Genomic DNA, 15,943 nt, shown 5'->3' on the forward strand with positions numbered 1-15,943 from the left:
CCTTCAATCACACACAGACATAGACACGCACACACTGTTTCATATAAACATACTCGTTTACTGTAAAAGGAAGTGACACGTTTTCTGACACAAAGTAATTCACAAGTTATAAGCTCACGTGCTTTCAGTCGTGTGAAAATCGTGCACTTTCTAATATGGGCAAAGCGCCGGTAACTGTGAAAGCACACTGAAATAATGCATTGCCCCCATAAGGATCAGCATAACCATCATGACTATTAAACCACTATCCCAAGATTAAGGGTCAGTTCACCCACTTTGCAAAACATATCTTTTTGCCTATTCCTTTATGATGCAGAGAGGCATTTTCCCGGATTTTTAAAAAGAGGAAGGCGCAATGAGGTCTAACAATTCGGACAGGATCCCACCACAATCTAGCTGCTGCTGGTAAAGATACACATGATACACTGATTGGCTTGCTTGAGGTGGAGGACTAGGTGCACAAAAGAGTCCACATGGGATAATAAAAGATGAGCAGTGAGATTTATAGTACACAGAGTGGAGACAGATTGATTTGAAGTAGACGGGCGAAAAGATGATTGGACTAGAGCAGTGATGTCAGCATTGAGTTTTACAACACGGGAAAGGGGAAGCGATGTGAAGAATAGACTAGCAGCCAAACACCTGGGAAATGGATAGATGTTCAAGATACATCTAAAACTTTTTCCTGGGTATTCCAGATAATCTAAGATTGATGCTTTAATCTGTTTTTCAAAGTTTGCTTTAAATTTTTTTTTAATCTTGTTTTGTAAATTGTGTAACTGACCCTTTAAAAGTTAATGTATTTATAACACAACCCCTCCCAAAACATGCCTCTACTCTGACAGCCCTTTGAAGAAGTAAAGATCCGGCAAAATGCCCTCACTTTCTAAAAATGTGCTTAGTCTCACGATGTAACATTTAAATTGGGCCTTTTGATGAACAAGAACATATGTACGTGCTCTTAAACACACCCACATATATACCCATAAACCCGTACACACATGTTCTCATAAAAAACCCTCACACATGCATTCACACGCCATCATCCTATAGCCGTAAGATTGCCTTTCCTTTGATGTTGGGATTGAGTAACTATAGTGAGAGGTCGAGCAGGAGCTTTAGCAGCTTATTGTCTACTTACGGCGCACATCGGAGACCTCGACGTCCATCGTTGTTAGCTGCATTTCCAAATCTGCCCTAATTATGTCACTTATATGCATTTGCTTGTGCTAATTGGGATAAATGTCCAGCTTTGTAGTTTCCCAGCTGCAGCGGTCATATGTCAATCACCAACACCCACTCCAGGTCTGCAGTGTTGTGTCAACAAATACCTTCTTAGTGGATAAGGCAATTTGGGCTTTTCAAAACATGTCAGTTGCAGCTCTGTCGGTGCTGTCAAATAGACTCTTACACACCAGTTCTGAATAGCACTCTGAACACAGAGTTCGCTGTTTGGTGCCTGATCCTTTAATAGAGAACATTAAACGTGAGATTTCAAAGAGGATGTGCACCTTTTGCTCAGGAGCTAATGGTTGCAAAGGGTTTTTAGCACATTTAATAAACTATATTATGCTAAAAAAAAACCCAATAAAGGTGTGACCATTGTGTGAATTTTCTCTTTCCCTTGCACTCTCTCTTTTTTTTAAACAACCATCCACTACTATTTGCTGCTTTTGTCACCTAATAGATAATATCTTTAGGTCTTGGATTGATGATCAAGTAATACAAGCACAAAAAACATGATACATTGAGCTTTTTTGGGCTATTTTCTTACTAATAACAAAAATAATCATAAAAATGAACCCCTGCTGAGAACTACCTGACTGGCATTTTTCAATAGGGAAGTTTTCTTTAGTCTAACTACATAAAAGCTTCCCTTAACAATTTTGCGAGGGCTGTCCAAATCATTATATTTTAGCTGAGTTGTGTAGTATTTTATTCGTATACTGAGATTTCAGAAGAGGTTAACCCATGTATTTCTTCAAAGCCATAACATTCAGGGAATGTGTCTGCATTTTCTTTTTGCAAAATTCGTTCTGACCGCTCGCTGTGTATACAAGTCAATCATTTCCCAATTGACGCTTATGCATTAGCTGTGCGGCGGTTTGTTACATGTGGTTTTCTTTTGAAGTGAAATCAGGCAAATTAGTATGAGGTGCCGTAAGGGACATTATTACTGAAACGCTCTCACACACACTACTGAAATTTTAGCTCTCACACACACAACTGAAATGCTCTCACACACACTACTGAAACGCTCTCACACACACTACTGAAACGCTCTCACACACACTACTGAAACGCTCTCACACACACTACTGAAATTTTAGCTCTCACACACACTACTGAAACGCTCTCACACACACTACTGAAACGCTCTCACACACACAACTTTGGGCGTGTGTGTTGTCGACAATGTCGACAATGCTCAGAAATACTCGACCCTCACAATTGGTAAAGCTTTTTGTGAAAGAAGCCCATAAGCTTTAATGCAGGTTTTAACACTGCAGTAAGATACCCAGCCAAGCCTTTACATGATGTGCGCCTGTGAAAAAGGTGCATGTAGCCAGAACAGAGACTCCTTTGTTTGCATGTCTGGGGTCTTCCACGGCGTACACACTGAGGTAACAGTCCAACACAGCCAGAAGATTGCATTACACATAACATCTCTGTGCTTTTTAAAAGTGAAAACCACAAATCAGAAACAGTTTTGATGGGGCAGCTCAATGTACACCTGGACACAGTCCACTCAAGCAAGATGTTTTCAAGGCTTTAAATACTGTATGGTCTCTGTACAAAATATGCATGCATACTGCACACATGGGCAGTTTGATGGAATTAATATTTTCCATGTGGTTTTTCCTGTTGCGATTTCAGCTTATAAGCAAAAGTGTGGGTGGGTTATTATGTTTACTGGCTTTGCTTGTATCTGCCCACACACACAAAGCTAAGTCGATAGTTTGTAGAAATAAAGATTATGAAATATCTCAATTATCCCAATTAACTAAAACATGTTTGTGTAAGCAATAAAGAGTTTTAAATCACTTTCCTGACTCCAGACCTCCAGCGTGCCATATGTCACATTTCTTCTTTTTTTTTCTTTCAGTTAAACACACGGACGTCTAGTGTGCGCTTATTGACTGCTAACTCCCCAGCTATAAAAACAATGAGCCAATCAGCCAATTTTCTGACTGGGGTAAAAAAAGTGAATATTGTTTACAGAAATTCCTAAATCAGCACTTTTTTTTTCCTTCCCAGAAATGTGAAAGTGTTGTTTTGAACAATAATTACTGCAACTTCTGTGTTAACTGAAAGTGACAAAAATATGACAATCTCTGCTGGAGGCAAAATAAACCCCAACTCAGAAAGAAAAACTGTTGAATTTCAGTCTTAATAATATAATGAAAATGGCAGCGTGCTAATATCAGCCTTGTATATGTAAAATAATGCTGGTTGCACTGTATATTTTTGCAGCACTGTAACAGCGGCATGGGAACGATCACAGCCAAACCAAAATGGCTTCCTTCACCCACGCCAACACAAATTCTAATTTTGTATAAAGAGAAGTGCTCGTGATTTGGATTCATATCAGCCCGATCAGTCTGCAGGATTTCACTGACTTTTACGTTCGTATATATTTCTCTAGATTTTTTGCACACCTCCCCTCGCCCTAAAGTGTAATAAGAGTCTGTGTGAAGAAGTCCATGTGTGTATATGTGCGTGCTGAGGATGAAGCCAAAAAACTGAAGATAGGAAGGAAAATTTATTTAGACAAATATTAGAGAAGGAAAAAATGAGCCAGTGGCATGGGGTCGAGGGGGGCATACTTGTTGCATTGTATCCCATTGCAGAAGACAAAGCTTTGGGGCCACTAGTCCTTGGAGAAGCAGCAAGTTTCAGCCTGTTTATGCCATTGCATTTTTGGCTTCAAGGTGTCTCGCTGAGCTGCGCGTCTCTATTGATTTGGCTGACTTTAGGAGAACAGTGGCTGATGGTCGAGATCAGAATAGAAATCTAACTTGTTGGATGCAGACTTGATCTTTTTTCTCTTCATTCTTCTTTTTCAGGCTATAGTTCAGTCTGTTTATTTTTGTATATTTCTTAAGTCTGCCACTCCACCCAGCGCCTTTGTCCCGAAACTGTATTGCTTTCACACATGTGGATTTGACTAAGCTTCATATGCACAAACTAGTACGTCGGCAGTCGCTTTGGATGCACTTCAGTTCAGCTGAGTGAAAATTTGTTGGCTTTATGGTTTGGTCAATAAGGAATTTGTTAAAGAGTTATTATACATCGCATTTCAAACCACTTTTCTTTTGTATAGAAAATTTATTTTCCTTAAAAAATAAAAGTGCTTTGTCTACCTTAAAACTGAAGTTAAATGCTACATTTGTTTATTACTTGTAATGCAAAAGTCAATCAAATGAGTAAATTTACCTTAGCACAGAACGTAAGTTTAGTACATGAATAACTTTTTTTTTTAAAGAAGAACCTTTTCACAGGACTCTATGCAATCCTATTGACGACTAAGTACACCCTTACTGCGTTCATCTAAAGTGAGAAGGTAAGTAGCAGCCAGATGTTGAAATCAACTGCACTTGATTAACTGATAATCAGCAAGCAATGCTGCAGTTATCATGTTAAACGCTAAAATTCAATACATTTGGAAAAAAACAGAACAAGTATGGCTTGTTTGGAAGGTTTGCCAGGAGAAAGTGTTTTGTCTGTAAAAAATGAAAAAGAAACCAACAGAAAAACATGACAGCATGGCTTAGATTTGCATCCGAACAAATTACGAGACTTATGGAACAACGCCCTTTTGGCAGAAGAGACCAAAGTGAAGGTGTTTGACCAGAGTTCACAGCTCCCCATTTGGCAAAAACCAAAGACACCATATTAGCACAAACACCTCACGCAAACTGTCAAGCATGGTGGTGGAGGGGTGATGATTTGGGCATGCTTTGCAGTCATTGGACTGGGGCATTTTACAATTAATGTGTTAACCGTGAATTGCTCTGTATACTAAATTATTCTCAAGTCAAATGTGAGGCCATCTGTCTGACAGCTGAGGCTTTGCTGAAACTGGGTCATGCAATAGGACAATGATAGCAAGCACAGCAGCAATTCTGCAACAGAATGACTGAATAGAGAGAGTTGTGCATCAACTAACACCTGTAAACCTCAATAAAAACTAGGATACGGTGTAAAGAAGAGTGGGCCAAAATTCCTCCACAAAGGTGTGACTGTGATAAAGTCTTACAGAAAACAATTAGTTCAAGCTATTGCTGCTAAACGTGTTCCTACAACCCACTGAATTGTGGGGTGTACCTAGTTTTAAACAGGACTATTTATAGTCCTGTTTAAAACCTTCTCTTTCATATTAATGTATATGAGGTTTGGTGTCTGATATGTGGATTTTATTCTTGCGGATACATTTTAGCCTTACTCATAAAATGCACACTTGCACTTTTGCTGTATTGCCAGCAGCTACATTCACATCAGGATCAGTGCTGACCAATAAAAGAAGTATTTGAAGTACCGTAAAAGGACAGAGTGTGGGGAACGGTTAAAGTGGACATTTCTTCATTTTGATCAGGGAGAAGATGGAAATTCTCTGAGATAAATGTATAAAGGATGAATAGCAAAACCTCATCAAGTAGCAAAGGAAGGCTTTCTGAGTGAAATTAGTCCAAATGCATTGCTTGCTAGGAAGTATGCATATCGCTTCTCTGAGAGAGCTTAAAGGATTAACATTTTAGCAAATGTGCTCATTCACTTTCTTGGCTAGAGTCAGATGAGAAGATTGATACCGTTATAACTTCTGCTGAGTAAATGTGAAGCCAGACAGTAAGTCTAGCTTTTTCAAATGAAATCAAAAGCAGTCTGGCACATAACCCCCATAAACAACATTTAAAAAAAAATAACTTTAATTATCACGTTAAATAAATGAACTATATCTTAACAATTAGTTAATTGAGCTTTGAGTCTGAGGTGCTGCCAGGTTTTATTTCCAGTATTCTCCCAGATTAAAAAAGTGGATAGCTCTCTTAAAAACATCTAACATGATGATATTTTGTCAATCAGTCAGTCGAGCTCCAGATGTTGTTTGCTCGGTATAGATCCAGCGCTCCCTCGCTCTATTTTCTCTACCTCTATATTTGTTTCTCTCTCTCTCTCCTTCTTTCTCTCTGAGTCAGAGATACCTCAGTACACCCTGGCACCGAACACCCAATGTGGGCGATGCTGATGTGAAAAGGCACCGTTACTTAATAGTGACTCACAGTGCACCATTATACCCCCACCACCATGACTGCAAACTCTTCTCACTTCGCAACGCTCTATCTCCCCACCAAGCTTCCCCTTATACTTCAGTCTTTCTATCGTCCATCCTTGCGTTCTTCCCCAGCAAGATGAAAAACAGGGGGACATTTGAGACAAAGGATGAAAAAATAAAAATTGAGGGTCTGAAAACGCCAACACGCATCTCACTTCTTCTTTAAAAGCTGCACAGAGCCGCTGGCAAGGTCGGCAGAACGAAGTAGAGATACATATTGCGCGGCGTGTATTTAAATTTCAAGAGAGCGTACAATTCAGGCGGAAAACAGCTATGAACCAGCGCTGAGGCGTCGATATCTGCAAACAATGCTGGAGAAACATCAGAGGAACATCCTCACAACATCCACACCCATGCTAGGAGGGATTGTAAGATACAGTTGGAACCAGGAATTGTTAGTTCTTTATGTAGGTCAGTACATGTCAGCCAATAAGTCCAATTACCATTGCTCTCTGAAATAGAATGGGCAGTGACCTCTACTCTGCTGTCATAGGACTGAAATGGATGGAAGGATGCCTCTGATATAAGTGATATATATTTTCATTCAGAATAATAATAAAAAAAGATAAACAGAGTCTAGAGTAGATGACAGGATGACAAATGGTTCGAGAAAAGGAGTCCAAAGTGATGTGAGAAAGTCAACATTTTCATTGTTGGAATATGAAGAGTTTAATCTATCATCTTTTGATATCGGAGGCTTTAAAGCACGTCTAAACGATCCACTGTCACACTCTTTTTAGTGTACTCCCTCAAATAGTACAGTACATACCCCGCAGAAAGGCAGCACTCCCCGAAAACAGCAACTTATCAGCAGCAAGAGTGCACTCAATGATTCATACACTCTTTTAAGAGAACTTGAAACCTTGGCTCTATTTTGGTCCCGGCCTCTCTCCTCCTCTCTCTCAGTATATGCAGCACAGGGATTTAGTGGGACTAAGTAGTTTGATATTTCTATTGGTTTTCTGCATGTATTTCCACTCTCTCTTCCCTTTTCTCCTAGTGATCTTTCTCATCATATGGAGACCAAGGTCATGGCTGATTGAAATATAATAGAAGTGTAGACATCTGGCCTAATACTGTGGGAAGTTAAATCTATTTTAATGGCCCCTGCCGCAGTGGATTCTCTCTGATGCACTCTTGCGCTTCACTGACAGTAAATCACAATGTTCTCTTATTGCCCTGACTGGAATGAGGGCATAGAGAAAGAACAATGAGGGATCCACATCATTTGTTTTCACCCCTCCCTTGCTTTTTCCTCTCCTCTGTGCTCCTCCTCTTCTCCCCTCTCCACTCCGTTTGCGACTCATAAAGCAAGGGGCTTAAAGAGAGTGACATCATGAAAATAAAAATAAAGGGGATTATGGGCAAGCTATTGTGCCATATGTGATTACTGGGGCTTCCATGTTCCCTAGGGGAAGATGAGTGACTACGAGACAACATATTTTATTTATTTATACAATTCGCTCTAATGAATAAGAATAGGAAATGTGGCTGAGCCCACTGTATTGTGCCCTTTGTCAGGAAAAAAAAATGAAGAAAAAGAACTGCAGCCCTGGTCCAAACATTAAAGAATTTTCTGCTTCTCTCTGTTGCAGTACAAAGATCACCCTTCATCTTTAACTGAGTTGTTTTTTCCCTTAAATCGAACTGACATAAATGTGCAGCGCATGGCCCTTTTTCACACCTTTTCAAAATACTTCCTTTGCGGCCGTGTTTTTAGAGTTCACGTACAATCTAGTACAGGTCCACCCACATCTGCAATGGAGAGTCAGGTCCTTTTTACCCACCTAAATGAGATCCATTTTGATGTGACATTTGAGAGAATTACCAGTGCATAGGGGAGCAGGGAGGAGGTTAGCTCACTCTTTAGTGATTGGTTGAAGCTTACCACAGCCCACCTGTCCTTTAGTGACGGACGCTACCTATGACCCTGAGCTACTATTGGATGCGGTGAAATAGCCCCCCACACACACACTTCACTTATCCCAGTTCTTTCTTTCTGTCAGTCAACCTGGTGGGTCTGCTATTCCATTCTCCTTCCATTGTACTTCGCTGTCTGCTTTTCTTGATACATCACCCAAATGGAGTTCCTTGGCGTTTAAAAGCCAGGTCAGATAGCCTCTGTAGACCCCGCAGACTGCCGCTGTAATGTTCACTTGTGTGGCACGCTTTAGCTCAAACACACATTGATGATGAGTTTGATTTCTGCCCTTTCTCAGTGCTGCAAGTTTCATCTTTGAAGGTGAATTTTAAAGATTTAGCATTGCCACCCGTCTATCTCGACCACACAGGGTGGACGTGAAAGCCGTTATATATGCATGGCCAGCTGTTGTTTGTCACCAAAACCGTGCTGCTCTGTCATTTTTAACAAAGAAGCATATGGCTGAATGACTTTCCATAGGACGCTTTATACTCATTCAAAGTTATCGAGTTTTGTAATGTATGTGTGTTCTGTTAAAAATAAAAATAAGGGAACACTTGCACAATTTTAACTTTTACTTTTGGTGTAATTTTGAATCCAAGTCTCAAAGTGTTGATGATTATGGTTTCCGCCGACCATTGTCAGTTAAGATCTTAAACTTGAGTATTTCATTCATCGAGTGTTTCCTTAATTGCAGTAAGTGGATAATATCAAAAGAAAGACAGCTAAAACGCTAATAGCAAAGTCCATCCAAGACAAGCCGCTCTTGGCTTTGGACAGTTCACCTCTCTTCAGCCATGACAGGCTCTCTGCGTACTGTGCAACATTTTCATTTTCCTGTATTTGATTAACATGTTATTGTTCCCGCAAGAGCCGTCTTCCACTAAACACCTACAAATGATTCCATCGCCGAGCTAATGACTTCATCTCCTCTTCTCAGCCATTTGGGTAAAGAAAACTTTAAGTTAAGCCAACTAACACATTTATGTTTAATGATAAGTTAATTACTGAAGATTGCTTGACAAACTGGAACGGTGTTTGGCTGCGGAATTTTTAACCTGCAAGTTTACACATAAAAGTGAAATTTTCAGTGTTGAGATTGCCATGTATACTGAGAGTTTAACAGCATCTGCTGTGTGCATAAACTGAGCAAACACAAGTTTAACAGGCTTTCAGGTAAAAACATTGCATAAGGCAGTGACTATTTTGCTGAAAAAAATAATTCATTACTGTTCTGCTAACTCTAAAGGGGGAAGCGCAATATCTTGAAACAATACAAGCAAGAATCAAATAAAATTTAAAAAAATACTTTGACCTTGAGAGCTGTTGAAGGGATCGATCTGTTTGATTATAGCTTTCCACTGAACCCCTAAGCACTGTTGTTTCAGTATAAAAACTACCATTAGCTAACTAAAAGAGAAGTTAGCCGAATTCAAAGCATGAGTAGACTCACAAAAAAACCCTTTAGATGTATTCCCTTTGTACTGGTCATCTCCATCAGAACTCCATAAAAATTTGAGTTGTGCAGCTTGCAACTATGGGAAGGTGTTGTTGTCTGTGACAACTTGCAGTTATAAAGCCTATCTCTGAAGATATTACATGCATGGTTTGTTGTCTTCGCAAGTAATGGTGCAGCTCCTGAGATGAGCTAATAGAGGGTATCAGCCGCACTTTAGATAGAAAAGATTCATCTTAACCCGACCATCATTCACGGATTAGAACCCGAGGTCCAAAATGCCGTAGAGCAGGTTACAAAGACAAGCCATTTTCATATATTCATTACCTCTCCAACTTCAAAAGTCTGCTCCTGATCTCAGTAAATGTAATAAAGCACATTGTTTTCTAACGCTGATATGTATGAATCTACCATAGCGGAATACTTCTTTAATATTTGCAACTGGCAACATTTTTTGTCCTATTAAAAATAGAAATGTTTAATATTATCTTGCATTAAATATTGAATTTAAGCAGCAAGTGTCCAGAAAAAGATAAGTAGAAGACAGATTTAATACTGGCATGCTAAACTGTATTGTTATGTTTAATTGGATCCCATATGTCTAAAGAAGAAAATGTGAGACTGAGGATGCTGTGCAAATTAATTAAATTTTTTAAAAACTACATTACAACATTGTTGTAAATGCTGTGGATAAATGTTTAAGATCTGAACTCCTAATTACTTTGTTAATGTTACACTGGCAGCAATAATAAACAGTCTAACAGAATGTAGAGGACCATTCTGGTTCCTGAATTATTTTAGTAAGGGAAAAACACCCAGTTTTTTTCATAAATCACACCCTGTTTATGAGTGTGTGCTGGACGACTGCTGTATTCCTAGTGAGTTTCTGTGGGTGTACCCATAACCATTGCAAACCTTTTCGAAGTCAGACCATAAAACCTACCATCAGTTAGGCTCGATGGTCACTCCAAGTTTTTTGCATTTTGTATTCTGGATAAGTTTCCTCCCAGATGAATGTAGAGGCCAGATTTATAACTAGTCCGGTACCCCTTTACATCAACAGATAGGTTTAACCTCCAACATTAGCGGTCTGGTGGTTTGTGTGAACAGAGTGGCCACGGATAGAGTCAAATGGCTGGCTTGAATTATTGTTTCATTCTGCCTCTGTTCACTATATATATTATAAGAGTCTGGATCGACATGAATGGAAACTGCAACTCAACTGGTTGGAGAAGACATACAACCACAAGGCAGTAATTCTAGTTGTTTTCCAAAAAAAACAAGGAGTGGTTTAAGCATGATGATAGGTACTTAAGAGCCACAAGTCGCATCTGTGAACTTAGTTATAGAATGTGAAAAATAGGTGTTTTGATGTCAAGTCACAAGTGATGTACAAAAGAGATTTGGTACCATCATGTTTAACTCAAAGAATAAAGATAGATTAGAAAAGAACCAATAGAATCCAAAGTAATGTCCTTGTCTTCAAAAATGACGGATTTGCTGAAATTTCACCTCTACAGAGGAGGGTGAAGGTTAGAGAGAGAGAGATGGCTGAATCAACATTTGGTGTTTCTTTTTGACCTGTCTCTCTTTTATCCACTCCTCTCCTTGTCCTGAAAGACAGTATATTTATGAATTATTTATCCATGTTGGAAAATGTTAAACTTGTGATGTCCTTGTCCTGTGTCTTATCTCCAAGGGCATCATAAGAAGCTGTAAAGAAAAAATAAAACATTTAAAAAGCAATGGAAGGCACAGTCATAAAATAGCCTTGACAGAATTCAAATCTTGGTACAGGCGTACAGTATATATGACAACAGCAATGTTTCTTCTTACGAAGAAGAAATGTCCCAAATGCAAGATGTGTTTTTCACTGTAAAATTGTACCAATCCTGAGTTGTTTAAATCCCCTAAATCTCTGATCACAGTTCTAGAGATCGTATAGTAGCAGTATTAACTATTCAGCATCATTTTGGCTATTCAGTATCAGTGTGGTGTCTGGTACATTACTCATCCTGATATGAACAATCATACAGTGAATTTCTTTCTAAAAGTTAATTAATTGGCGATAGTTTAACCTCTATGCCTCTTATGTACCTTTTGAGGGGGGTTGAGGATGACAGCTACTCATTAATACCAAACAAGCCTCAAATTCCATCCTTACATGAAGATTGAGACTTTAATGATACATTGGCAGGGCAGGACAATATCAACAGTAAGCGCGTTAATGACACTTTGTTTGGTTTTTGCACTTTTTGCATTAGAATGTAGCTACTGGTACTTACTTTGGTGTTCATCCACCCATTTTCTTCTGCTTACCCAGCTCAGGGTTGTAGGTGGGGCTGGTGCCAGTCTCAACTCTCCTACACCCTGGACAGTCTGTCACAGGGTTTAGACACAAAGGTAGACGGCCATTAATACCCATATACAATTTAGAATCACTGATCAACCAAACCCATGTTTTTGGACTGTGCATGAAAACCACCTGGAGAGAATCCAAGCTTAGTGGAAACTTGCAAACTCCAAAGAGAAAGGCCTCCTGGATTTGAACCCAGGACTTTCTTTCTGTGAGACAACAACGGTAATGACCACAACACCATGCTGCTCTTTCTTAGATGTCACATCATGTCAGAACCTGTTCTCTGGTGACCTCTCCAGCCTTAGTTTTGTGCTTGGATGCTCAGACCATTACCACCATGCTGTATATGTAGCCATAAGTCATAACATTATTATCCTATACAGGGAGTGCAGAATTATTAGGCAAGTTGTATTTTTGAGGAATAATTTTATTATTGAACAACAACCATGTTCTCAATGAACCCAAAAAACTCATTAATATCAAAGCTGAATGTTTTTGGAAGTAGTTTTTAGTTTGTTTTTAGTTTTAGCTATTTTAGGGGGATATCTGTGTGTGCAGGTGACTATTACTGTGCATAATTATTAGGCAACTTAACAAAAAACAAATATGTACCCATTTCAATTATTTATTTTTACCAGTGAAACCAATATAACATCTCCACATTCACAAATATACATTTCTGACATTCAAAAACAAAACAAAAACAAATCAGTGACCAATATAGCCACCTTTCTTTGCAAGGACACTCAAAAACCTGCCATCCATGGATTCTGTCAGTGTTTTGATCTGTTCACCATCAACATTGCGTGCAGCAGCAACCACAGCCTCCCAGACACTGTTCAGAGAGGTGTACTGTTTTCCCTCCTTGTAAATTTCACATTTGATGATGGACCACAGGTTCTCAATGGGGTTCAGATCAGGTGAACAAGGTGGCCATGTCATTAGTTTTTTCTTCTTTTATACCCTTTCTTGCCAGCCACGCTGTGGAGTACTTGGACGCGTGTGATGGAGCATTGTCCTGCATGAAAATCATGTTTTTCTTGAAGGATGCAGACTTCTTCCTGTACCACTGCTTGAAGAAGGTGTCTTCCAGAAACTGGCAGTAGGACTGGGAGTTGAGCTTGACTCCATCCTCAACCCGAAAGGGCCCCACAAGCTCATCTTTGATGATACCAGCCCAAACCAGTACTCCACCTCCACCTTGCTGGCGTCTGAGTCGGACTGGAGCTCTCTGCCCTTTACCAATCCAGCCACGGGCCCATCCATCTGGCCCATCAAGACTCACTCTCATTTCATCAGTCCATAAAACCTTAGAAAAACCAGTCTTGAGATATTTCTTGGCCCAGTCTTGACGTTTCAGCTTGTGTGTCTTGTTCAGTGGTGGTCGTCTTTCAGCCTTTCTTACCTTGGCCATGTCTCTGAGTATTGCACACCTTGTGCTTTTGGGCACTCCAGTGATGTTGCAGCTCTGAAATATGGCCAAACTGGTGGCAAGTGGCATCTTGGCAGCTGCACGCTTGACTTTTCTCAGTTCATGGGCAGTTATTTTGCGCCTTGGTTTTTCCACACGCTTCTTGCGACCCTGTTGACTATTTTGAATGAAACGCTTGATTGTTCGATGATCACGCTTCAGAAGCTTTGCAATTTTGAGACTGCTGCATCCCTCTGCAAGATATCTCACTATTTTTGACTTTTCTGCGCCTGTCAAGTCCTTCTTTTGACCCATTTTGCCAAAGGAAAGGACGTTGCCTAATAATTATGCACACCTGATATAGGGTGTTGATGTCATTAGACCACACCCCTTCTCATTACAGAGATGCACATCACCTAATATGCTTAATTGGTAGTAGGCTTTCGAGCCTATACAGCTTGGAGTAAGACAACATGCATGAAGAGGATGATGTGGACAAAATACTCATTTGCCTAATAATTCCGCACTCCCTGTATGGAGTACAAAATGGAGCCCAACTGATTTATTCGTGTGCTACTATTAGCTATTTTGCAGATTATTGTATTTATAACAGCTGTTAAATTAAAAATTAAACATTATAATGAAGACACAGGAGAAACACCCTTCAACCATGTTATGGTTGGACAAACCATTGCATCTTGTTAAATGTAGAGGTACTCATATAGTGTCTTTCCACTGCAAGTGTCAGTGTTCCAGTCACATATTCATCCACACAGCACTTTTATCTGTGCCTAATATCTTTCTAACATTTTCACACACTCCGATGGATACATAAGGAGTAACTTGGGATTTGGTATCTTGCTCAAGGATACTTCGGCCTGCGAACCAGAGTTGAAGAATCGATCCACCAATCTTCCAACTTGTAGACTACTGTATATACAGCTGCCCCGAGTAGAGTTGACCAGAGCATAAACAAGTAAATAAATAACTATGCGTAATAAATATTAGGGAAATCTGTTTGTGTTTCGTGTATCAGAAAGAAAAAAATATCGGCTGATGTATCAGAATATCGACTTTTTAAATCACCAAATATCGGTATCAGTATTAAATATTCCATATGCATTAGGCTCTAGTGGAAGGTGCTAGAGTCATTTTATAAGTGGGGCTACACTGGCAGTCTGACCCTGGGAGTTGAATTCACACTGCTCAGCTTCATGAATGTTGAAAACCAAAAAACCAACGAGAACGCTCTCGGTCATGCCCTTGGCCTGATAGACCACCAAAGGGTTCGACTCTTCCACTAAAAACTGCTGTTTGATCTCTTGATGCAGTCCTGTTGTTCTCAAAGTTCTTCTTGAACGCTATATTTCAAAAGCCGAAAAAAGAAAAGTTTATGCTCCACACTCTCCAATTTTTAATTAATCAAGAACAATTTTTTTAAGAAAGATCCAAGAATTTCAGTGAAATAAAGGTTAGCACAATAACAGAAACAGCTGTGACTCAGTGGGGTCTCATGAATCGGGCTTGTTTGCACATACCCTCACAACGTTGGGTCCTGAGCAGGCTGGATCAACACTTTGGGGATTGTTGTGCAGGGAGGGCTTTTACCCTGGGGTGCTGAGCTTAGGTGTGTTTTTTTTAATCGTCGAAGTGGGTGATAAATGTCACAGTAACATTGCCAAGACCCAAGGTTTCTTAGCAGAGCATTGCATTGAAACAAGACAGTCAGTGTCATTCACTTTACCTGTCTGCAGCTTTAATGCTGTCGCTGATCAGTGTGCAGTCAAGTCAGTTTTGTTTGTATTCTTAGTCAATTTAATCGGCAGCATTTGTCTGTTAAGCGTAATAAAAAATGACAACAATAATAAATGTTAGACAAGGAACAGACATTTGCACAACTTTTATCATGGGAAAAGAAATTGTCAGCGATAATATTTCTAAGCAAGTGCCAAACAATGCGAGCGAGTGTTGTGAGAAAGAGAAAATAGCACATCATCCCCTGATGGTAAACATACTCCCTTTTATTATTATTATTTTCTCCCTAATGATAGTTCACATTATGAGACTTTTATCCTATCTTCAAGCACCAGTTCTGCTAGTGGGGACATTGTAGCTGTTCCTCAACATTTCTTGCCATTTGTTTGCTAAAAGTATTTGTTTGCAAGATGAATTGCTGCACTGGCAGGCGAGATGACAGCCTACACGAAGATGATATTGAATTGATTTCTGAAATGTTGCAGAACGGACTAGTTGATGTGTACCACGAGACATGAATAATAAAAATTCTATTAAAAAGCTCTTGAATGGCTGACAGTGGAATATTATTTGTGATGATTAATTTTCTTCAGTCATTATAAAGGGGAGTTGGCATCAGATTGCCTCTGACAAAATTGCTTTTCACTCCCTGGTGAATACCCTCTGTATGCTTTTTGAGAGCACAAAACCATATTTCTCAGCGCAAT

At 39.6% G+C, this 15,943-nt stretch overlaps 1 protein-coding gene across 5 annotated transcripts in view; it reads left to right on the forward strand.

Moving 5' to 3' along the window:
- LOC146684150 (TOX high mobility group box family member 2-like) overlaps window positions 1–15,943 on the forward strand; it is an 83,359-nt gene that overhangs the window by 41,326 nt on the left and 26,090 nt on the right. The gene's annotated exons all lie outside the window — the stretch shown is intronic.

Source organism: Copadichromis virginalis, linkage group LG20, assembly GCF_057382275.1.
Source record: "Copadichromis virginalis isolate Kocher_CV1m ecotype Utaka linkage group LG20, C_Virginalis_male_GT1.1, whole genome shotgun sequence".
NCBI classification, from domain to species: domain Eukaryota; kingdom Metazoa; phylum Chordata; class Actinopteri; order Cichliformes; family Cichlidae; genus Copadichromis; species Copadichromis virginalis.